The sequence below is a fragment of the Schistocerca americana genome, chromosome 2 (assembly GCF_021461395.2).
Source record: "Schistocerca americana isolate TAMUIC-IGC-003095 chromosome 2, iqSchAmer2.1, whole genome shotgun sequence".
NCBI classification, from domain to species: Eukaryota; Metazoa; Arthropoda; class Insecta; order Orthoptera; family Acrididae; genus Schistocerca; species Schistocerca americana.
This window is the reverse complement of record NC_060120.1, coordinates 51,163,346-51,187,657: the sequence shown is the minus strand read 5'-3', so window position 1 is coordinate 51,187,657 and position 24,312 is coordinate 51,163,346.

Below are 24,312 nucleotides of genomic sequence, written 5' to 3'. Positions count from 1 at the left end.
CTCCAGCGAAAACTTATTTCAGTACAAAATTTAACATGATATTTTCTACAAAAAGGTCCTGGCCATTTTTCTGTAGGGCTAATAGTCTACACATAGGGAGGGAGAGAACATGAAAATCTTGTACATGGTTTTTGAAGTTGTTGCTGGTTGCATAAAACCTATAGGAAGGGACAGCTGAATCACTTTGCATAGTCAAAGAAATATTTTAAGTTTGCATTTGTGCAGTGAACGTACACTATGCAGTTTAGCGAAAGTGACGTCATGCAGTTCGTGCAGGAAGGGGCTCTGAGAGCAAACGTACATACACACATACATACATTGATGCTTGTTCCATAGATCATGAATACAACATTTCGTAATGATGTGGAACGTGTCACTTTAACATAAGTTTTCTTTACAGAAAATAATTAATCATTTTTTTGACAGTTACTAATTTACATCTAAGAATTCATCTATTGAGTAGAAGGAGTTATCATTCAGAAATTCTTTTAATTTGCTTTTAAATGTTAGTTGGTTATCTGTCAGACTTTTAATACTATTTGGCAAATGACCAAAGATTTTTGTGGCAGCATTATTCACCCCTTTCTGTGCCAAAGTGAGATTTAATCCAGACTAGTGAATATCATCCTTTCTTCTAGTGTTGTAGCTGTGCACTTCCCTGTTATTTTTGAATTGGGATGGGTTATTAATGACAAATTTCATAAGTGAATATGTGTATTGCGAAGGTACTGTGAATATCCCGAGTTCCTTAAATAAAGTCTGCAAGGTGATCTTGGGTGGCTCCAGCTGTTATTCTGACTACACGCTTTTGTGCAATGAATAGTTTCTCTCTTAATGGCGAATTGCCCCAAAAGATGATGCCATATGAAAGCAGTGTATGAAAATAGGCACAGTAGGCTAATTTAGTGATATGTTTATCACCAAAGTTTGCAATAACTCTGATAGTGTAAGCAGCTGAACCTAACCTTTTCAGCAGATCATCGATGTGTTTCTTCCAATTCAACAAAAACATTTCGTTTTTAAGGCAACATCTCGTGTATTGGATGAGTTCAATGAATGTGTTCACTGCAAGTGGAACTTTTATTTCAGCATATCACGAAAAATGTGTATGATGTTTAATAGTTTTTTTTTTAACTGTACTAGAAATTCATAATATGGGGTCTTGTCTGAGATACGTCTGACGAAATCGCTGGAAAACCTAGAGTCATGATTTAGGTAACGAGACAAATCAGAACAGCACGCAGAAGACGATAAGGTCGTTTGAAGTCGACTTCGTAGAATATTGGAAGCCACAGCTGGTGTGGGGCGGGCAGGTCGCCAACGTAAAACGTTGCGGCAGCAGCAGAAGTCCACAACAGGTAGTGGCAAACCCAGCGTCGTCTACGCGACGGCACCACCACCGCCACCAGTAGCAGCAGCAGCAGGGGCAGCCCAACACACCGGACCAGTACGTCTGGTGGAAAGCGACAGCACTCCGAAAGACAAGTAAAAACGACAAAAAACGTACTGCAATGTCTGCCACTGTGGTTTTATGACCTGTGTTTAATTTATCACTAGTATCAGAATGTACAATACAGACTTTACCTGTATTAATAAAATCGCCAATGACGGTCAGTCTTCAGAGAATAAAATCACTGAATAAAATCACTGAATAGCCGTGAGATGAAAGTGAATCCTATGAATTTAATGTTTAATGATCAAAAGAAAACCGGTGAATTAGTATTAAGGATCAAGGAGCTAAAGTTAAGATTAGGATACAATTGGCTGAAAATATGTTGTGTAAGAGACTCACTAAAGTTGAAAACAAGCTAAGGGGGGAAACATATAGCCGGACGAAGTGGCCGTGCGGTTCTAGGCACTGCAGTCTGGAACCGCGAGACCGCTACGGTCGCAGGTTCGAATCCTGCCTCGGGCATGGATGTTTGTGATGTCTTTAGGTTAGTTAGGTTTAACTAGTTCTAAGTTCTAGGGGACTAATGACCTGAGAAGTTGAGTCCCATAGTGCTCAGAGCCATTTTTTTTAAGATAATGGAATGTAGTCGAATTAAGTCGGGTGATGCTGAGGGAATTAGATCGGGAAATGAGACACCAAGTTTACCTGTAATTGAAGGAAGCCATGTACATATTCAGCTTTATGAAAGTCATGTAGTTTGTTTAGCATATGGTGAAGTGCCTGAGTGAGTACGGAGTATCATTAACAGTGTTTTGTTATTTATGTGTTTTTGCTAATTTTTAGTTTGTGAATTGATATTGTGTTGCTAGTTTTGGAAACATTTAGTAATGATTGTTTTCATAATTCTTAAGTGCGACGATTATTTGTTTATTCTGTAGTTATGTAAAAGTTTTCTTATTAAATGGAAGTGAGATTAAAATTGGAGGTGGATCATGTGGATGATGTAGTCGTTGTTTTCTGCCGTGTAGAATAGGTAATGTTAACGGTTATATGGGTGGAAGTATTTTATCACCTAAATAATTATGGATCTCGTATTGACGACTACAGTGTGTTTATTTGCGCGTGCTTGTAGAAATTTCAATATATTTCGTTTTATTGGTCAGGATGTAAACTTGACACATTAGGTATATCACAAACCGCATCATTCTTCTTGCCAAATACTGAGCTAAGGCACTGAACCAAGCATTCAGTTTTAAGATTTTTTTAAATTTTTTCTGTACAGTTTTCAATATTTTCTTGTTACAAGCTTATTTGAACTATTGAGCTTGTTTCCAGTTTCATGTTAGTGTGAATGTGACATATGAATACGAAGAGCGGCTGAATAATAGATTGGATGCCAATCTGTACTCATTTCTAGGCAGAGAATTGTAGCTGTGCTGAGACAGAGCACTGGATGTGACACAGGAGATTCAATCGTGGAGATGTGCAGCAGTAGAACAATCTACAGTATGTCTTTTCAGTATATCAACGAACTGAAGAATATGTCTGAGTGTGGTGCAAATGTTTCTGTGGAAAGTTAAAGTGAAATATTTTAATAGGATACAATTTTTACTACTGCATCTGTCCAATCGCCTTCCTCATATCATCATCTTGCGAGATTATGATTCACAACCTGGCTCGCGCACGTTGAAGTTTGTAGCTACATAATATCATAATGTTGTTGACACACAGTACGATTGGATGTAATAGCATAAATTAATATAGCGATGATAGTTTTTCTGCAAATTTACCTCTTTTTTTTACGGTTTGTACGAACTGAAGATGGTTGCAGAAAGCAATCGAAGCTAGTCAAGGTGGTTTAGTTGTTTAAGCAAAGTAAATATATGCGGTCTAGGCCTTAAGAAATTTAAAAATTAATTTTTTTGTTTCGTACGTTGTACAAACATCAAAGAAAGTTTTGCTTCACCTCGGTTCCGAGAGTTCCTGTCCAGAAAATTGGAATAGAGATTAACATAAATATCATTTCCGCCCTTTTTATTGTTCATGTGACCACACATTGCCTGTTGTGCCACCAGAGTGGTGGTCCAGATTGCTGTACTCACCGGTACCTCTAATACCCAGCAGCACGTCCTCTTGCATTGATGCATGCCTGTATTCGTCGTGGCATACTATCCACAAGTTCATCAAGGCACTGGTGGTCCAGATTGTCCCACTCCTCGAAGGCGATTCGGCGTACATCCCTCGGACTGGTTAGTGGGTCACGTCGCTCATAAACAGTCCTTTTCAATCTTTCCCAGGCATGTTCGATAGGGTTCTTGTCTGGAGAACATGCTGGCCACTCTAGTCCAGCAATGTCGTTATCCCGAAGGAAGTCATTCACAAGACGTGCACGATGGGTGCGCGAATTGTCGTCCATGGAGACGAATGCCTCGCCAATATGCTTTCGATATGGCTGCACTATCGGTCGGAGGATGACATTCACTTATCGTACAGCCGCTGAGGCGCCTTCCATGACCACGAGCAATGTTCATTTGCCCCACATAATGCCACCCCAAAACAGCAGGGAACCTCCACCTTGCTGCACTCGCTGAACAGTGTGTCTAAGGCGTTCAACCTGACCGGCTTGCCTCCAAACACGTCTCCGACGATTGTCTGGTTGAGGGCACATGAGACACTCATCGGTGAAGAGAACGTGATGCCAACCCTAAGCAGTTCATTTGGCATGTTTTTGGGCCCATCTGTACCGCACTGCATGGTGTAGTGGTTGCAAAGATAGACCTCGCCATGGACGTGGGGATTGAAGTTGCACATCATGCACTCTACTGCGCACCGTTTGAGTCGTAACACGACGTCCTGTGGCTGCACCAAAAGCATTTTCATTATTCAGCGTTGCTGTCAGGGTTCCTCGGAGCCATAATCCGTAGGTAGCGGCCATCCACTGCGGCAGTAGCCCTTGGGCGGGCTGAGCGAGGCATGTCATCGATAGTTCCTGTCTCTCTGTATCACCCCCATATCCGAACAACATCGCTTTGCTTCACTCCGAGACGCCAGGACACTTCCCTTGCTGAGAGCCCTTCGTGGCACAAAGTAACAATGCGGACGCGATCGGAAAACGGTATTAACCGCCTAGGCGTGGTTGAATTACAGACAACACGAGCTGTGTATCTCCTTCCTTGTGGAATGACTGGAACTGATCGGCTGTCGGTCCAACTCCGTCTAATAGGCGCTGCTCATGCATGTTTGTTTACCTCTTTTGGCGGGTTTAGTGACATTTCTGAACAGTCAAAGGGACTGTGTCTGTGATACAGTATCCGCAGTCTATCTTCAAGGGTTCTGTGAACCGGGGTGATGCAAAACTTTTTTTGATGTGTGTGTTTAAAGTGGAGTAAAGCGCCGTATAGGAGCTGAGCCAGCAGCACCAATGGGGGCTCATTTCAGGTCTGCGCGTTTCAGAGCAGTTCAGGAAAGTATCAGTAATGATAAGTCTCTTTGCTGAAACTGGAAAGTAGAACCATCAGCACTGGGCGTTACGTCGATTACTGCATAGCGTCAGTGGCAAGCAGCTACTCTCCCGCTACGTAAATCGCGATCGTTGATAGCGAACGTAGTGTATGTGAAACAACTTAACGATTCTTTCATTGAGGTGTCCTGATCATTAAACTATTTGAGGAGGTAGAACATGATGTTGTCAGTCCAATGTGCGCTTTTCAACATTTACAAACAGAGTTAACGGCCTGTGTTTGTGTGATCCGTCTAAAAAACTGGACGGCAGCAAGCAATTCGCAGTTGAATCAGTAGAACATCCTACGGTACGTTACCTTACACGAAAATGTTGTACGAAGCATACATGTAACTCTAAATGACATTGAAAAGTGCTTTTATGTTGTGACAACCAAGCGTTTAACTCAAAGTGACAATAAAGCCAATTAACAAAATGCTTCAATTAATTATTCTCGTAGTGAGACTTGTCTCCAATATACTCGTGGAGCTACTTTTACAAATGTTCTCTCTGCCTTTCGTCACGGACCTTTCTTTAGCTGGCACCTGCACTTTGACATATTTTGCTTGGCTGGGCCTGTAATTTCTTTAAACAGAATAACGGTGTACAGCGTGGTTTCTAAAAGAACGTTTTTGTCGCAGATGTGTGTTCACACTAAAACATACACTGAAGCGCCAAAGAAACTGGTATAGCATGCGTATTCAAATACAGAGATTTGTAAACAGGCAGACTAAGGAGCTGCGGTCCTCATCACCTATGTAAGACAACAAGTGTCTTGCGCAGTCGTCAGATCGGTTACTGCTACTACAATGGCAGGTTATCAAGATTTAAGTGAGTTTGAACCTGGTGTTACAGCCGATGTACGAGCGATGGGACACAGCATCTCTGAGCTGGGTTTGAAGTGGGGATTTTCCCGTACGATAATTTAACGAGAGTACCGTGATTATCAGGAATCCGGTAAAATATCAAATATCCGACATCGCTGAGGTCGGAAAAAGAACCTGCAAGGGTGGGACCAACGACGACTGAAGACAATCGTGCAACGTGACGGAAGTGCAACCGTTCCGCAAACTGCTGCAGATTTCAGTGCTGCGCGATCAACAAGTGTGAGCGTGCGAAACATTCAACGAAACATCATCGATATCGGCTTTCGGAGCCGAACGCTCACTCGTGTACCCTTGATAACTGCATGACTCAAAGCTTTACACCTATCCTGGGCTGGTCAACACCGACATTGGAATGATGATGACTGAAAACATGTTTCCTGGTCGGACGAGTCTCGATTCTGATTATAACGAGCGGATGAGCAGATGAACGTGTACGGGTATGGAGAAAACCTCATGAATCCATGGACCATGAATGTCAGCAGGGGATTTTTCAAGCTGTTGGAGGCTCGTAATAGTGTGGGGCGTGTGCAGTTGATGTGATATGGGACCCCTGATACGTCTAGATACGACTCTGACGGATGACACGTACATAAGCATGTTGTCTGATAACCTGCATCCATTCACGTCCATTGTGTATCCCGGCGGACATGGGCAATTCCAGCAGGAGATTGCGACATCCCACACTTCTGGAATTGCTACATAGTGGCCCCAGGGACACTTTTCTTCCGCTGGCCACCATACTCCCCAGACATGAACATTATTGAGCACATTTGGGATGCCTTGCAACCTGCTGTTCAGAAGAAATCTCCACCCCCTCGTACTCTTACGATTTATGGACATACTTGCAGGATTCATGGTGTCAGTTCCCTCCAGCACTATTTCAGTCATTAGTCGAGTCCATGCCACGTCGTGTTGCGGCACCTCTGCGTGCTCGCGACGGCCCTAGACCATATTAGGTAGGTGTACCAGTTTCTTTGGCTCTTCAGTGTACGTTCCGGAAGAGACGGGAGTTCAACTTAAAAATACATATTTTATTGATCGACCACAAAAAATTATTTGTTTCAAGACAAAAACTTAATCAGTGCGTGGCTTCTAATGTATATCCCTTTTAATATCTATATTCACGCAACTACAAAATACTGGCAAATCAATATAATACGATTGAGAAGTCCCAACACAGTTTTAGACACAGTTGTATGTTCTGATGATCAGGTGTTCCTTGCACGCTTACACCTGAAAAGAATCACAAATGAAATTTTGCGAAGTGATGGGAGTCCCTGTTTTGTTGTATGGTTGTTAGAACTGGACTCTGAAGAGAAAGAATAAGAGAGCTATGGAACCAGTGGATATAAATTCGTGAGAATAGCTGGATACAGGCTTAAAGATGAAATACGAAAAAATGAATTAAAAGTATTTAGCAGTTTCTTCCATTTCGATAATACCTACCAGCAATCCGTCGTTCACCGAATCTTACATATGATGGTAGTATAGAGCCTGGACAACCGTAACTTTGGTTACTTCTGAAGAATATCCACGATAACCAACTGATGTATCTGTTTCGCTTATAGCTGGTGGGGGTCACACAACTGAACCCCAATATGAGGTACCTGCGCTCTGTTTTATGCAGTGTGTAGAACGTAGCAACACAACAGGAAAAACCGCGCGCTTCGGTACAAGAAAAACAAACATGACGTTGTTTTTTTTAAGCTTCTGCAGACGAATTAAACGAATTTTTGTCATTAGCAGTCAGTTCTCAAATTGATATAAACTGTGGCCGGCCGGAGAGGCTGAGCGGTTCTAGGCGCTACAGTCTGGAACGGCGCGACCGCTGCGGTCGCAGGTTCGAATCCTGCCGCGGGCATGGATGTGTGTGCTGTCCTTAGGTCAGTTAGGTTTAAGTAGTTCTAAGTTGTAGGGGACTGATGAACTCAGAAGTTAAGACCCATAGCCCTCAGAGCTATTTTTTTGCGATAAACCGTCAACCACAAAACAGCAACCTCTCGACAGACACGTTTTTATTACGAGGTAATGATGAAGTGAGCATATATATAATTAAGAACATTGCAATTCCCGTACTGCCACACATCATAAACCTCTTTCTTGTTGTTTCCTGACATGGTGAAGTTAGAGATAAGCGATCTGTAATTGTTTATAGTGTGTAGATTAAGAAAAATTCGTTTATCAGTCAAGATCGCAATTTATTTTGTTTATTGATTACTAATTTCGGATAAAGTTGTTAAGCATCTGAAGATTTACAATTACACAGAAAATCGCATATAAACAAAATGGTATGGTACAAACTGCCAATATACAGTATTTCCACGACGTTAATACATACCAGAGGGTAACAAAAATTTTTTCATTGTACAATCACCAACCGGTAGGTCAGATTTTCATTATTTTAGGAAAGCTGCACAGCCCATTCTTATTGTGCAACTCGTTGAAACATTAATGTATACTCACCTAAAAGATATTTACATCATGAAGAAGTATTCCGACACAATGCCTCATCATGTCAAATGAAAATCTGAGACTACACAAGTCTTGCCCAAGACTAATAGATCGTCGCATCCACTTGTAATAACATTACATCACATACACTAATCATCCAGAACATTATGACTACCAGCTTACTATAGATATAAACCTTTCCAGGCAATAGCAGCATCACCTGTGGAGATATGACCGCCAGTCAGACACACATACGGTGCCTGTAGCATCAGCGAGTGTGCTGTCCGTGTGTAGAATGGGGAAGGCGCTCGATCTATCTTAGTTTGACCGAGGGCGGATTGTTGGGTTGTCTGGGGGAAGAGACCAAACTGCGTGGTCATCGGTCTCATCGGATTAGGGAAGGATAGGGAAGGAAGTCGGCAGTGCCCTTTCAAGGGAACCATCCCGGCAATTGCCTGGAGTGATTTAGGGAAATCATGGAAAACCTAAATCAGGATGGCCGGACGCGGGATTGAACCGTCGTCCTCCCGAATGCGAGTCCAGTGTGGCGGATTGTGATGGCCCGAAGGCTCGGAATCGGCACTACTTGGCGGGTGTTCGAGGAATGCTGTGGTATATTCAACACGTGACGAATCCGAGATGAAACCACGTCCAGACATCCTAGAGTTGAGCGCCCACCCCTCATTACACGTGTCGGACGTCGATTGCTGGGAAGACTGGTATAATAGGACAGGATAACAACTGTGGCGGAACTAACATCACACTTTAATGTTAGGCAGAGCACAAGTGTGTCTGAACACGCAGTGCACCGAACGCTCCTGACGAAGGGCCTGTGCACCCAATGACCCTTGCATGTGCCGTTGTTAATACCACGAAATCGGCACGTACGACCGTAAAGGGCACGTGACTATCGGCACTGGACGTCGTTGGCCCAGTGGCGTAGCGTTGGATGGTCTGATGAATCTCGATACCTTCTTCATCATGCCGACTGGAGGGCGCTAATCCTTCGTCTTCCAGGGTGACACCCCCTTGGCACCCGTACTTTGGGGCGGAAAAAGGCTGGCGGTGAGTCCATTATGCTCTTCACGTGGGCATCCTTGGGTCCAGTGGAGACCGTGCAAGGTACCACGACGGCCAAGGAGTATCATGCCCTGGTTGCAGACCACGTACACCCATTCATGACGATCATGTTTCTCGACGGCAGCGACATTTTTCAACAAGATAATGCGTTATGTCACAAGGCCAGGAATGTGAAGAAGTGGGTCGGGATATACAGTGGCGAGTTCCAATTGATGTTCTGGCCCCTAAACTCGCTAGATCTGAACCCGATCGAACACACCTGGGTTGTGGTCGAACGTGAAGGCAGAGCTCTTCGCCGCCCTCCACAGAATTTACGGGAATTAAGTGACTCGTATGTGAAGATGTGGTGCCAGCTTTGTCCAGCGACCTATCAAGGCCACATTGCTTCCATGCCTCGACGCGTCACCGCTGTTATTCCTGCCAAAGATGGACATACCGGCTATTAGGTAAGTGGTCGTAATCTTGAACGTCTCTTCGGGTTTGCTGTCGGACCCTAAAATCAACCCGATCGAGCTGCTTTTACGATCCGGCAGCAAACCCGAAGAGTTTTTCAAGACGTATTACGCTGGAAAAGCCTATGAAGTCACATCAGGTAATCATAATGTTCCCGCTAATCAGTGTAACCTCCACATGTGTAGAGGAGGATCTCAATTAACATATTACGTTACTGTAGAGACCAAGCACCAGAAAGCAATATGTAATTTTCACTGTGTTATATGACGCTGTCGTATCCATTGTGTAGGTATTGTATTACATAGACTATACCTGAGGAGCCTGAACATCACAGCTGACGGAATGAGTTACACATGATACGTAGCATTGGTGAACAACAAGGAAAATACCCACATCATAGCAGGCTTACGCGAGAGCAACGTTCCGTGTGATGACAATACTGATAGAATGTTCACTGAAGCAATTAAAAAACTATAGCAATTTAAAAACCGTAGCAGTGGGAATAAAATTCTTTCCGTAACAAGAGATAACACTGAAGCTTCGTAAAATAAATAAAACTGTTTCCTAGTTGCCGCACAGTAGCACGTAATCTTGAATGTAATGTATTTAAAAGTACTAATAACTGAATTATTATTATCTGCTATACTATATAACCGAGTATACGTGAAGGAAAATATTCAAGCGTAGAAAAATATAGAATTGCATGGAACTGTAAAATTAACATGAGCCACATACCAACTTGTCCTATAGCAATAAGAAGCAGTTCAGAAGCGTGTGGGGGTTTTTACATCACCATCAGAGTCCAATGATAAATTTTTTGTAGGCAACAGTTCTTGTAAACATTACACAACGTCTTCATACTTGGTAGATAAAGTGTTGCTAAACAAACAACACGCCTATACAGCATTCGAGTAACCCTTTTGTGCCAACAACATAGATTCACGGTTGACATCGGGATGAAAATAATTAATTTTTTTATTATATATCGTATGTATACGTACAAATAGCTGAAGGACAATACGGCGTCGAAATAACGCGTATATACGCGATGACAAGTACAATTTGATTATATTGTACTGAACAATTCTTCGTAGTTTTTCACTAGGTTCTGACAGATGTATTTCTCTCTATATCAAACGCCAACCTGTAATCGCGCAGTACCCAGTTACAGCTTTTTTTGGAAAGTTCAGAGTGACGTAGAGTCGTCTGGAGTTTTCACTACTTGTGCTATGTAGAACAACGTCACAGCAGTAAAGTGTTGTTAGGACTACATACTTATACTTTTAGTTTGATTTGAGGTGGAAATATTTCTCTGAATTTTTGGATTACATACACTCAGTGCATATGGTTTCAGTTTGATTTTCCCTATGTTTTTGCTGATCCAAAATTAAGCTATGATATTTTACTCTTTTTTGATAGGGTAACTGAATCCAGTTAAGGTTCACTGGGGAATCTGTTTCACGACAAAATTCCGCCGATCAATTTTAGGTGCAGTTTGGGGATGGCTTGTGAATTCTTCCCATCACGATACCCAAGAAAGATCCGCATTCATATGCTATGGCAGAAGCGACGTTCTTGAGGCTGGAGCGTAGGTACAACTGAACCTCGTCAGCATGTAAATTGTATGCACAAGAATGTCGCACAGACGAAATACCGGCTTCTTTGTCAGTGATCCTTCCACCTCACACTGCGATTCAAGATATGTACACATATAAACATAGTATCAGCAACGTGTGATTCAACGAATTTCAAATTCATAGGATTGTTTTCATTAGCCTGCTCTTGATGAACTTACGTACACAATTCACCCAACGTTTTTCGTATGCAATCAGACCAACGGCGTGACGCAGAGGCAGTCATCGCTAGTCCCAATCAGCTACGTTCGCCATGTGGCTAGTACACATGTTTAGGCTTCATCTCGCCGAATGTACCACAACAAACTGCAAAGCATAGTCGGTGCCTGATCGCCAGTTTATGTATTTTCAATCAAAAAATTTAGCATTTGTTGAATTCCTTAGGAAAATCCTAATCATTTCAACAGGGTGTCATTCTCAAGCCTAGCTTAGCCAGTCCCTAATGTAACTCTTGAAACTATTATTACTTTTTTTCTTGTTGATATGATGCGACGATTCTGCCACAGTGGGAAATTTGACTTCCTGCGCCTGGACAAGGAAACTAAAAATGTATACATAATCCTGAGATCCACTAAAAAGGTTGTGTTGTCACACACGTAGTACGTCAGTAGTGGAGTGATTAATGTAAGACACGATATGTAACGCATGAGGTAAAAAGGATGTCACGAAGAGCAATAAATCTGGACGACATTGCACAAGGCCGGGTTGTTACAAGATTAGGCGCGCGGCCTTAATCAGCTCAAGAAGGGCCGGAAGTTAAATGTTACTTTGTGACTGCGAAGAAAATATCGGATAGTTAGGGACACTGAACAGCAGTGCTGGAAACATCCCCTGGTGATACTCCTCATAATGAGATTCGTTATCTTGCCTTAACTGCCTGAAGGCGTCCAATTACCATAGCACCTGCTCTCTAGCTAGAGAGCTCGCAGCAATCTTTCGGCAGCGTATCTCCCATTACAAAACGTAAGTCGGCTTTAAGAGGTAGTTTTGTAGGGGCCTATCAGGTGCAGTTCCCTTGTGCAACGGCACTAAGTGACTTGGAAATTGCCGTGTCTCGGCCACTGTTAACGTGTGGATACTTAGGAAGTGACGCAGTACCATGTTCGTGCGTGAATTACAGACTAGCATGCAGAGTATTTTCCGCCAGCTGTTAATCTCGCTCGCCCCACAACTCATTACAACCACACACTACTGCTGAACTGCGTGGGGCGCCTGTTCAGGAAGAGGAGGCGTGTCTGTGAAGCACGCTAGATGATCTGACGCTCAACGTTAGGAGTCGTTTTGCGTCTTGCATTGCCATGAGACAACATACCACCTTGTACGAGCGTTGTCTGTAGTCATAGAAGGACACAACACACGTTAACGAACACTCACAAATCATGGATGGTTTTGAGGTGCAGCTCCTATCTGTAGCATAGTTATTACCTAAAGGAAATGAATTCCTTAAATTAATCTTTCTTCATTATGAATGTTTGCAAATAGTGGTTTCTTTTCTTTTATTGTTATTTCATCCTCCGTCGTTCCACATGTGGATTGCTAGCGGCACAACATTTTGCTTTCTGGCTAAAAGATTTAAAATATACATTTTACAAATATTTTTAAAATCTATAAAAAAATATTTGATGGTATATACCAAACATTAAACTTTTGATTTTCTTTGGCTGTTAAATTAAAGTCAAAAGCTTAATCCAAAGACCAGCCCGGTAGAATAATTGTCATTTGTTCTGATAGCATAGATGAAAGCGCATGAGACTACTCTGATTTTGGCTCGGGTTCGATTCTTACTGCCGCCGCAAGTTCAATTTTTGTATCGCTCCCTTGTTCGTTATTCAGAAAACCAAACGGAGGGCATATCTGCAGCGTAGAGGATATAAGAAACAGGATACCTTGGGCCATACCTGCACCAGAATAGACGATACTGTAAGTATTGTTAACAGTGATAAAGAATGGACGACTAGATAGAATGAGGCCACTTGGGTGGGAATACTAAATACGAAGTGCGTATGTCTGGAGTTCGAGCAAAGAGACCGGAATGCAACACACGATCGTAGGCTTTTTCGAGGTCAAGGGTTAGGAAAATTGCAAATATTTTGTTGTTCGGCTGATGTGGCAGGACCTGTATCAAGTATTGGAGTTAGTCACTGGACATGAATTTGGTATTGAAGCCACACTGCTTGATTGGAAGGAGTACTTGCTGATTCAGGTGTTTGTGGTTACTTTACGAGATGGTGTACTTTCGAAGACGTTGCTAAACACTGGGGCTGACAGCTCGATAGAAGGAAGTATCGCTAGCGAGTGTAGTTAAAACAGAAGTATTATTCTGAAGAATTTCCACAGCCCAGGATAGTAGCCTGTGGAGAGAATAGTTTTGTAAAGAGTTGCAAAAGTTACTGGGAAGAAACAGGGAGATTATGTTGGGCTTTTGTAGATGATGCAGTTGTGACTGATGGCGGTGTTGGATTTTTTGTGTAAAACTTGTTTTATGTTATGTGCTGTCATAGTTGAGTTCAACTCTGTGTGTGGTATGTTGTCCAAGTAATGGAAGCTGGAAGGAAATGATGGGTGAACGATGTATGTACGTTCACGGACTGTAGGGAATGTCGAAATGAGGGTCATAAGGAATTATGAAGATGCCAAAGAGGCTTGACACCAAGTGATTTGCTTTGCTCAGATCGTCAGATATATTTTCCTTTATTACAAGGTTTAGATACTGCCCTCATTAAATCTTCAATTAAGTTTACTAAAGCATAAGATTGAGAAGTGCCTTAGAACTAGTAAAACAAAGATCAATATCTATTGAAATAAATGTTTTACCAAAATAGGACATGAACTGCCAATCCGGCTCAAATGTTTGCAGATGCACAAACGTCAGCCAAGAGGTGATACTAGTGTTGAATATGTTGACATCGTTTTCCATACAAAATGACAGAGTCTTTGAAACTACAAATACTGTTAGGTGAATAATAAAATATGATTCTAGTGAGTACGAGTTCATGATCTAAGCTTCACATTTCGAATGCCAGTAAAAATTACGTCTTGAATTTATCTTGATATAACAAGTATTCACTACATCTGCTTTGAAGTTTACATTACATCAGCTCCGCAAAATTTTAGTTTTAAGTATATTTTGCCTTAACTTGGTGCTGTGAATGTAAAATTTATTTTGACTGTTGTTTCTCCTAGTGCCCTATACATAAAAACTGCCCCTTAACGCCGAAATTTGGCCAAAAAGCTTTCTAAATTACAGGGGATGAAAATTTGATTAATATATTCATTTAGGAAAGACACCTGTATCTTGTTGCATTGTCACTAACTTGCTAATAAATATTTTTATTCAAATATTTCAGCCTTTAGAGAGCGGAGAAGGAATGCTTAAAAGTGCACGTAACAGGAGAGCCATCAGCCGTGGAGACGTGAGGAGAACAGCGGTAGAGCACTTCTCTCAGCACACGTCACACACCAGCAATTGCCAAAAATTTAAAGACTTTACGCACTAAATTCATTTCCCTGTTTCAGCATTTTGAGGCTTTTACACCACTGTGTGTAACGTATTATAACGCTTATTTTCTCTGAAAACAGCGCAGTGCATTTTTAACATTTACATACACATGTAATGACATGTGTTTTGTACATTCTTGACTCCTGTGGCTATTTACTTTCTGTATATAAGTGCAAATAAAATGTAATGTATCTTATAAATTCACTGCAATGTTTCATGTAACTTTAATTATTCGCAATTTGCATGTGAAGAATACACTTTGATTTTGTGGAAGAAGTATTATCTGCGCAGAAGTTTGTTAACGAGGAAGTGACAAGTAAAAGAAGTCAGTCGGTGCTGGGACTCAGTAATGTAATGATGAATGGACGAGGACGTGTCGTTTAACCGGCGAAAACAGTGGTAATTTCGCGGAAACAGAGGCGATTTTCTTTGTCGTGAATGTCAGAGGGTATAAGAGGATTACAGTAATGAGCAGGAGGGTGCAGGATAGAAATGAGCGGAACGTAGACGTTCCCAGAAAACTAATGCAGCAGCTATGGTACAATAGAAGTCGAAGTTTCGAGGATAACTGCGATTTTGATGGTTTCAGCGAAGAAGAGGAATAGCAAGAGGGGAACTTGCAAGGAAAGAAAACGCAAGACGCCAGAATTTACGAACGTACAATCTGACGGTCGATCGACACGGACAGAGGGTTAACAAGGCGTAGAATGTAAGATAAAAATTAGTCATCATCATAAGACGCGTTATATGATGAATTCGCCGAGATGGTGTATTGAATGGTCGTCCGCAATATTTTGGTTGAACAGAGGCCGAGAACTATAGCGCTAATGCAGACAGTGTTATAAAAAATGACTGTTGCTGATTATTAGGTAATCGAAAGAGTGAACTGTGAACAGATTTGCTATCGTTAATTTCTTTGATGTAAGGACCAAAGTACACATTTTCCGAAAAGTGAGAGTTTGAAATAAAATTAAGCGCTAAGTGGCCATCCATTCTTGTGAGCATAAAATAGTGTCCATGTTTTCAGCTCAGCGCATCCTACTGTAATACCATTTCTACAAGAATTTAGGGGGTGTTTTGGCAGTGAGAACTCTACGATGGGTCGGCACATCGGAGTTGCGGCGGGAAATATTTTTTGTTATTCAAAATAATTCATTCTTTGACAAGACAGCAGCCCACCAGCTTGTCTTCTTCCCACAATTCGTAGAACATCTCCCTCGCTGTGACTTCAGCGATTGTCAACCACAGCAGTAGCATCCGATGTGAGCCAAGGAAAGATTACTGTGACTCGGACGTTGTTTTCTACATCTCCATAAATATTTATCTCGCAGCACACTTTCCATGTGAACATTAATTACAGTTAGACGAATGTAAAGGACATGACGATTAAAGACCGTTATCCAAAGTAATAATAACAATAATAATAAAATTGCTAAATGTATTTAGTTTTCCATTCATACTTACATTGTCCCAAAGTTAAAATCCTTGTAACATTTTTAAAGCTGGTAGTGAAGTTTATTTTCCTTAACAGCAAAGTGTTCTAATAAGACAAATGTTTTTTATCGATAAATAAACCTATTTGCAGTAATATTTGCAGGAAAACTATAAATCCAAATCGCATTTAAATTCAGGGCTATTCAAAAATCAGTAACACACTTCAGACGTTTATTGCTTCCGAAGTACAAAAGAGTGGAACAGAATTCCAGCTTCCCTTGAAAGAGAAAAGTTCAAATTTTTATGCATTAAATGTGAGCACTGTGTTACACAACAAATGTGAAAACGGTGGCTCATTTCCTGCCACACACGAAGCAGTTAGTCTCTCGTTATCGAATTTACAGCTTCAACAATGCGATATTGCACACTTTCAAGAGTGTCAGCACAGGGGGGATAAAAAGGCAGTCTTTCAGGTAAACCCTGAGAGGCCACCGGCGACGAAGATCATCTTCTGCTCCTCACCGGTCTCCAGGCCACACACCTTGTGCCTTTTTCCGCAGGGTTACGTGAAAAAAGATCGCGATTTTATCATCCCTATTCCTGACACGCTTAGAAGTCTACGATGTCGCACTGTTTAAGCTGTAAATTCATTAATGAGAAACCAGCTGATTCGAGTGGCAGAAATTGAGATACCGTTTTGATGTTTGCCGTGCAACCCATGGTGCTCACTCTGAATACATAAAAATGTGAACTTCTCTCTTTCCAACAACGTTGGAATTGTGTTTCTATCTTTTGTAGTTTGGAAGCAATAGATGTTACAAATCTGTTCCTTCTTTTTGAATAGCCCTATATTTATTTTGAATTGATGACATAGACACACACTGCATTTGTAAACATATTTTCTATGCCAGTAGTAACGAAATGCATAAGTATAATATGTTACATATAAGTAACATACCTCATGTTTTCCAAAATTATGCCATATGTTTTGACAATGTTGAAAGTTTAAGCAGTTTGGAAATCCAGCTCTACCAGCAGATAGACCACAACCAATTGGCATGTCATTAATAAAAATACTATTTCCAATCATGTTGCCACGCAGCTTTCGCCCATTACGTGCGACCACACCCTTGCTCAGGTGCTGTGACAGGCAAGCTACCTCCGCTAGGTGGTAACATCGTAACAGATGTTACTGTTTGTATTTACATAAGGTAATTTATACAATCAGGAATTTGTGCTGTAGTTAAAGTAATCCAAATACGAACTTTATGAAATTTTATAAAGTTTATACACGAGTAATAGTTGTCAATATACGAGATTTCATATCCGAGCAATGTCGTCGTTTAGGTAACGTGTTGTTGATTTCTTTTTATCCGTAAAGCTTGTAAGTATTTCAAAAATACGTATACAAACAAATCAGAAAACAGGAGACTCATTTAAAATCCTATGGTAAAGTGTTATTAAGGAAATGTTTTTTTACAGATTGTGTGATGCCATCTAGACATTATGCGACTTATAGTTTTGGAGATTGTTCATTTGACAATTGTGTATTGTTTGTTGAAGTATTGTGTCAGGTTGTCGTGACGTATACTGATGTTACTACATTAGTGGTATGTAATTTTGTGACGTTATCGTAATAAAAAATGGCGATATCACACTTAAACACGTTATACATAAATGGGTGAATTGTCCTGAAAAGGTTGCTTTAGAAGTAAGAGCATGTGTGTTGCCTCACGTAATCGGCGAAAATTTCATGGCAACATGATGGTAAACAGTATTTTTATTAATGCCGTGGTGATTGGTTGTTATCTACCACCTGGCAGTGTTTGGATTCCATACTATTTAAATTTTCAACATGGTCAAAATATATGGCATAATTTTGAAAAAAATTGAGGTGTAATAGCTACGTGTAAAATATTATACTTATGAACTTCATATCTACTGGCACAGAAAATAAGTTTTGCAAATGCAGCATGTGTCTATATCGTATTATAGATCCGAAGATGACAGCAAAGTTCTGTTGTGCCGGCCGAAGTGGCCGTGCGGTTAAAGGCGCTGCAGTCTGGAACCGCAAGACCGCTACGGTCGCAGGTTCGAATCCTGCCTCGGGCATGGATGTTTGTGATGTCCTTAGGTTAGTTAGGTTTAAGTAGTTCTAAGTTCTAGGGGACTAATGACCACAGCAGTTGAGTCCCATAGTGCTCAGAGCCATTTGAACCAAAGTTCTGTTGTAACCGGTCACCAGTTCAAAACAAACATTTAAATGCAGTCCTGGCTCTGAAGTATTTCTTCAAATATTATCACTCCCTGATCAGAATCTCTGTAATATGTTACCGTTTGAAGTAGTTCAGATTCAAGCAGGTTTTTAACGAAAACAGAGCTTGACTGATATATACGTAATCACATGCATTAGTATCTATATTTAGATAGACAGTCCCTGTTGAAAGCTTTATTGAAATTATGATATACAGATTGCTGGATAAATATTATTAATACACTTTGGTTCACGCACTCTTAGTTACATATAGTTAAAGCATGCGCTAAATATCTCGACACAACGAAACAGTTTATCTTTCCAACTAGATGTATAAACAACGGCATTGTGATTTCATATTTGTACCAGTTTTTCTGTTAAGTCTGAATGTGTTCACGTGTTTGTCCCTCGTCGCGTGTCGTAGACATGGGCTGGAATGAGGCTAGCAGCAGATAGATTCAAAGGAAGCATTGAACTTGATTTGAATTACTGTAGTGAAACTCTGGCGAGCGAAGCGACAGGATTCCGAGTGAATGTTGTAGACTATTGCAGAAGATAGTCATTCCACCACACATCAGGAATATTTGAGCATAAGAAAGCAGTAATGCAGGACGCATAGGCAATCTGTCAGTTTCAGTACATCATATTTCTACTTATATTTTTATCATTTCGATCGCAGTATTATGTAGGTAGTCAAGTAACGATACACGTAGTAATTTACGTTCTATTTTAACCTCATCATCCCGTTCTCCTGGTGCTCTGTGCAACACTTGCATGTTTTCACATATCTCATCCAACCTATGCTTCTATGTTTTTAAATTCGTCGTCATTGTGCTTCCACTCCCGTTGTAGAATGGTTGTCTAAACCTTGTCTCTAACTTCCCCCTGTTCCTTCTACATAAAATGTATTACAGTCGGTATGGTTTATTTTGAATACTCTTGAACTACTGTTCCTGTAGAGTTTTTCCCAATTTTATGACATTTAATCGCGTCAGTCACAAAGTTAGCACTGTGCCTTCTAATGCATACATTATCGCCTTGCGTCACGTGGTTTCGTTGATCTCGATGATACAATAGGTATGAATGTTCGTGTGTGCTGAATGTTCATGTGCACTATGCGTCTGCTGTGGAGACGTTTAGGACAGAATGGTACTAATTTGCACACCACTCTTACCCATTTTTCATACTTAGTCGCTTTTGATCTCGACTTCGATGGAATGTTAAATTTTAAACTCCTATCCGTGTGAAAGCAAGTAAGTTACCAGTTCCTCACTACTGTTTTTCTAGTTTATTGAAGTTTATTGTACCAGTGAAGTGTAGAAACGAGTTTTATTTGAGAGTTTGATTTTAAGTTATGTTCCAGACGTTTTGTGAGCCATTTGTCACTGTCAGCCCCATATCTGAAGAGCTAATTTACGGCTAAGGCATATTAAGGATTACACGAAAAGCTAATAGCACAAGCTAGGTATCTGGAGCGAGCGTTGCCGCCCACTGTGGCTGAGCGATTCTAGGCGCTACCGTCTGGAGCCGTGTTGCTGCTACAGTCGCAGGTTCGAATCCTGCCTCGGGCGTGGATGTGTGTGATGTCGTTAGGTTAGTCAGGTTTAAGTAGTTCTAAGCCTAGGGGACGGATGACCTCAGATGTTAAGTCCCATAGTGCTTAGGGCCATTTCAACCATTTTGGAGCGAGCGTTGTCTCCGTCACAGTAGACGAATAATTCATTAATTTCACTTCACAGGAAGGACATTCCTGGACGTTATATTAGAAACCTTGGTGTATACGCCAAGATACGGATGTAAATATCACTATCAGTATTACGCAAGTGGAAGTGCGTTTGAAACTTAATAGTTTTTACTTCAACTGCTGAGTGAAACTGAATGCAAGTGAACCTGCTTAAACTGCTTGTCTTTATCGTTCCATTTCTGACCTTCAGAATTTGCCTTGACTAATACAGCTCAAACTTATTCTATTCATTAATTACTCGCAATATTCAAGGATAACGCGATCTGCCTGTTTTAAAATTGATAAACTGACTTCAAAGAATTAACACAAAAGAATGGCCCTGAATTAGTAGAAATCCCAATAATAACGTATACATTTCATAAGTCACTTACCTCACAGAGACTCTTCATTACACGAAGTGCAGCAATGCCGCCGCAAGCGCCAATACAGCCAGCAAAATAAAAGATTCTAACTATTGAAGACTCTAACTACTAATGGGCATGTGGTTAGCAAAGGAAGGATTTTGTTGCAGACCAAACAATGTATTTACCTTAATAATGCGACAATCAGTTCAAAATGACATCCAGTTCCAAAGATTATATAATCATCGAGTAATTACATTTCCATGAAGGACACACGTCCAGATCATCCGCTCGCGCTAACACTTCAAACCTCTAACCTCCATCAATGCTAACTTCTCACATTCAACTGCTGTCACCGTTCACTGTTAACTTCCAACTGCTGAGTCCGACCAGCAAGAGAATCTCTTACAGAGTGCGCACAGCGCTGTCAGAGTTATTAATGCAGAGCGCTACGTAGCGCTGCCAACATACAAACACATAAACAGGCGATTAGCCGAGCGGTCTGAGGCGCTGCAGTCATGGACTGTGCGGCTGGTCCCGGCGGAGGTTCGAGTCCTCCCTCGGGCATGGATGTGTGTGTTTGTCCTTAGGATAATTTACGTTAAGTAGTGTGTAAGCTTAGGGACTGATAACCTTAGCAGTTCAGTCCCATAAGATTTCACACACATTTGAACATTTGAACTACCTACCCGTCTAGGAAAGCAAGTAGGAGAGAGCGTTGTGCGTGGAGGATTGTGTACCTAGGGACACACAATGTTTGTTTCTTTGTCGGTACTTCAGTCAAGTGATTGATTTTAGACACATGAAGGAATGCGCGCTAGAGACCGTCTTTGGCAGTGCCTACCATTTTCTGTAGTTTTTGTTGGTGTTACAAATGAGGTGCGTTTTGCACAGAATTTGCAAATGTTTAAGTGCAGTATAATGAATTAAAGCTACTTGGAACATATTGCTAATTCTTCATGTACAGTATTTTGTGGTGAGAAAAATGCTATATATTTTTAGAATTATTTACGTAATGTGTGGAGAGTTAAGCCATACTTCGTCGGTCGTTCACCATCTTGTACCTTGAAACAGGACGTCTTTCATCGTGGAATACAGGACGTCTTTTACCGTGGAATACGAGATACTTGAAAAAGTACTGAGTTTGTTTAATATCTTAACACTTTCACCTTTCTTGAAAACAGAAATGTGTGACAGTTTACAGTAGCTTCTGTTTTAAATGGTATGTAGTTGTAACTGATTTTTTATAATGGCTCCGCTTAATTTGATTTCCCTTGCTGATTACTGGTGTGCAGCAAAGCAACAATGTAACAAATAGACTGTCGAATACAGTATTGACAAGATTTTCGTGACTGCAGTGATTTTAAATTTCAGTATAATATTTCTTACTTTGTACATGATGACATTGTACCTTGGAACATGTTCAGGAGTAACTTTTGCAATTTCAGAAACGACTGCAACACATAAAAAGCGAATGAAACCGTTTCACAGTGGAATAAGGCAATACAGGGTTATTACAAATGGTTGAAGCGATTTCACAGCTCTACAATAACTTTATTATTTGAGATATTTTCACAATGCTTTGCACACACATACAAAAACTCAAAAAGATTTTTTAGGCATTCACAAATGTTCGATATGTGCCCCTTTAGTGATTCGGCAGACATCAAGCCGATAATCAAGTTCCTCCCACACTCGGCGCAGCATGTCCCCATCAATGAGTTCGAAAGCATTGTCGATGCGAGCTCGCAGTTATGGCACGTTTCTTGGTAGAGGAGGTTTAAACACTGAAACTTTCACATCACTATGCGTGAAACTTGCCCGCACGCGTTTAACCGTTTCTTCGCTCACTGCAGGCCGACCCGTTGATTTCCCCTTACAGAGGCATCCAGAAGCTTTAAACTGCGCATACCATCGCCGAATGGAGTTAGCAGTTGGTGGATCTTTATTGAACTTCGTCCTGAAGTGTCGTTGCACTGTTATGACTGACTGATGTGAGTGCATTTCAAGCACGACATACGCTTTCTCGGCTCCTGTCGCCATTTTGCCTCACTGCGCTCTCGAGCGCTCTGGCGGCAGAAACCTGAAGTGCTGCTTTAGCCGAACAAAACTTTATGAGTTTTTCTATGTAACTGTAGTGTGTCGTGACCATATGTCAATGAATGGAGCTACAGTGAATTTATGAAATCGCTTCAATCATTTGTAATAGCCCTGTATATTAAACGTCTATTAGAAAGCTGACTAGAGGCGAAAGTCTTACAAGTGGTCCGCGGCACAGTACTTGCGCCTAAGCCACCACAGGCGAGAAGCAGGGTGCACAAGACGGGGCTACTTGATCAGTTGTGACTCTACCCGTTATCCGCCACTCCGAGTGTCCGCCTGTTTGCTCAGCTACTGGTGACGCCCACGTCCCCCTACGACACTCTGTTGCAGTCTTTGGCGGACGTCGCTTCCGCTCAGGTGGGCGTCTCTTAGCAGGCGAAAGAACTGAGCTCTATGTACCATCTGTGGCGGGTATTTAGAGATACGAACCACGAGTTGCAGAAATTCTCGTCTCTAGGAGATATGCATTATATAAACTCTGAAAATTGTTGTTAATGATTGGGAGTAAAACTTCATGTTGTATATTTCGATTACTTACTTTTCTGAGCTCTTTTATCAGTGGAGTACAAATGGAAGAGGACATTTTGTCTTCTTACACGAAAAACATTACCAGGTTGTATCACAATACGTACTGAAGAATTTGTGCTCATCACATACGTGTTGATGTACCATGTCAGCGTCACATATGTGACTCCGCCAAGTTTGGAGTGTTGTACCAGTGTCTACAGCGTCTGCTAATAAAGTTAGACTTACATACAGGGCGTCCCAGGACGAATGGTTAGTATTCAGCGATATGACAGGAAGGATTATTCGAAGCAAAATGTCTAGTAAATATGGGCTCTAAAATGCATACCTTAAGAGCTATGAGTGCTTGTTCGTCTTTGCTACTGTGACACACATCTGTTCTACTCGAAAGGTATGAATTTTACAGCCCATGTTTAATAGACTTTTTGCTTCGTATGATCGTTCGTGTCATACCGCTAAATATTGACCATCCGGCTTGAGACATGCTGTATGTATTGAGGAAAACTTTTGTGGACTGAACGAGCTTAGAAATTTACAGCAGCTTCCAGTTTCACTATTCACTATTGATTGAAATTTTTGTGTAGCAGAAGACTATAAAAGCAAACAGATTTTACCCCTTTCTATCAGTGTAATACTGTTAACCAATCAATGTAGCTGAAAGAAGTTTAATGTCAAACTTTCGATGAGTTTAAATAAAAGAAAAATTGTTAACCGAATGAAACACACAGGGGAGAAAGAGCCACTTAAGACGCCACACACAACTCCAAACTATGATTCTTCCAGGTCATAGCTGGTGTATAGCTTCTTGAGGTAATATAGAGCTCTCTTTGAAGGTGATCAAGCACATAATCGCTTGAAGATTTAATGAACGTGCGACACTAAGACTGGGAAATAAATAAACTAAAACTTGAGGCGGAGCGACTTACTTAATAGCGTTACTACCTAGCTGACACAGAGAAAGAGCTGCACCGATTCTATTACAGAGTCTTAAGAGTGTCGTTCTCTTTTGTTACTG